Source organism: Mus caroli, chromosome 6 (genome assembly GCF_900094665.2).
Source record: "Mus caroli chromosome 6, CAROLI_EIJ_v1.1, whole genome shotgun sequence".
NCBI classification, from domain to species: domain Eukaryota; kingdom Metazoa; phylum Chordata; class Mammalia; order Rodentia; family Muridae; genus Mus; species Mus caroli.
Genome location: NC_034575.1, coordinates 50525840 through 50528227, shown reverse-complemented (window position 1 = coordinate 50528227; position 2388 = coordinate 50525840).

The following is a 2388-nucleotide window of genomic DNA, read 5'->3' as shown; positions in this document are numbered from 1 at the left end:
ATATAAAAAAAAAAAAAAAAAAGAAATGTGGACTGTCAGCAATGACCACCACCCTTAGAAAACAGTTGGAAAAATGAAGTTGCTAGAAAAGCTAGGTTAAGATAATCTAGTTTTTTTTTTTTTTGATGGTGAGGGGAGGTTCGAGACAGGGTTTCTCTGTATAGCCCTGGCAGTCCTGGAACTCACTTTGTAGACCAGGATGGCCTCAAACTCAGAAATCCGCCTGCCTCTACCTCTGGAGTGCTGCCACACCGGTGGCAGTTAGGATGTTTTTGATACTGGCTCTGATGTAGAAAATCTTAGGAAACAATTTAACATTTAGAAAGACACACTCTTATTAGTTAAGCCATGGACCTTTTAAGGTCAGAGAACAAGAACAATGACAGCACTGGCTGGCATGACTCTCACTGAGGCTGGACTGGTGATAATTGATTTCTTCTACCTATTTTTTGCTCTCAGCTTTCTGATCTGATTTATGAATAATTGCTGATCAGTAGATATGCATTCTGAGGATTTAAAATAGACATGACTGACTTTTATATAAAAGTTTAGATTTGTGATTCTTCTAAGATTCTTATAAGATCAATTTTAAGAATAAATTAAAATAACTGTAATTGCTGCCTTCCAGTAAGAGAAACTGGCTGAAAAACCTACCTTGCTTGTTTACACTGTTTTAATCTATAACAAGTTGCTAAGTTACAAATATACATGGGTTCTTGGGAATAATTTGTTTTCTTTATCTATACTATGTTATGTTATTTCTCAAAAGGTACTGGGGAACATACTGTTTTTTCATAGGCATTCACTAGAAGAGAACAAAAACATATTCACATTGCAATTTTATACTGCTCAAATGATTTTGCTGGAACATATATCAAATATGGGAGAAAAATAAACTCATTGGAAGTTTGTTCTCTTTACCCTCCAAGTATTATGTATACATGTACGTGTATGAATGTATCTGGTAAAGTTTGTAGTATGAGAATGTGTGTTGGAACTTTGTCCCATCCATCAAATCTGTATGTATGTGTATATGTTAATCTTGTTTGGGTGTGTGTTGGAGCTACTTTAATCACCAATTATGTGTATGTATTTGTATGTACGGCGTTATTGGAGTTTCCCTTTTGCCTCATTTACTCAGTGTGTGTATATATGTGTATGTATGATTTTTCTCTCTTTCCTTTTCTTTCTCACTGGCCCCAGGGAGTTAAAAGAGTTGAGTGTTCCCTGGCTGCAGGGAGTGCCAAGCCCCTCAAGCTTTGTTCTCTCAGAGAAAAGTCTGCTGAGTAATTTCTCTAATCACTGGCTACCTAGGCAGAAGCCCCAGTAGGTATCTGGTGGATCAACCTCTATCATCTGCTCTCAGCACTGACCCTCACTGGCTGCCTGCCTCAGTTTACCCTGAGATGCCAAACCTGTGCATTGCCATTGGTTCTTACTGTTGTATGACAGAAAAATAAACGCTTGTTCTATTAAGTTGCTGTCAGTCAACTATTAGTATCATGACCCTGGAAGACAGCTCCCAAGTAAGTACTCAAGGAGATATTCCACATCAGGTTTGTACTTTTGATGAAGTGTGTGTGTATGTGTATGTGTGTACTTATGTGTGTGTGCTTATGTGTGTGTGCTTATGTGTGTGTGTATGATTTTCCAGTTAGCTCTTTGACACTGATGTCATTTAATACAACCAACTTCAGTTGTTGACACGATGGGTCTACTGTCGTGAAAAGGAGAGGTAGTATTTCTTCTTACATCCCAATGACCCTTCTCATCTTAGTGGAGACTTGCAGGCTCAGGCATCTGGAGGAGAGAGAGGCACTTTCTAAGGAGGAGAAAGAGCACAAACAAAGAGAATATGTTTAATAAACAGGAAAAGACTGACACTGTGCTAGGGTGGTAAGTACTTGAGAGGTTAGAATGAGGTGAGCTCCTTAGGATAGGCAAAGCAAAAGTAGATATGTAAGTGGCATTGCGTGACCTGTGAAGATGGTTCACTACTCTCTTGACCCAGAAAACCCAACATCATGCAAATTAAGAGGTTTAAATCTTTATGTTCTCTTAAGAACACTGATAAAAGTTTCCAGGCCATCAAGAGCATGCATATCTGAGAAGTTACCATGTGTTTGAACAATGTCATTTTAAAGGAGCCATATTGGCCATTCATGGGCTGGACACAGAGTCAGTGGCACTAAACAGTGCTGAGTTTTTTTGTTTGTTTTTTGCTGCACATGTTTAAAAATGCAGAGAGTCGTGCTGAACTTAAGGGTTTAAATGTATATTCTCTGATAATTGAACATATCAAAGTGAGCAAAACTCCTACGATGTGCCAATGAATTTACAGAATTCATGGCTGAATTAACCGAATCACACTGAGATGACTTTCACTGA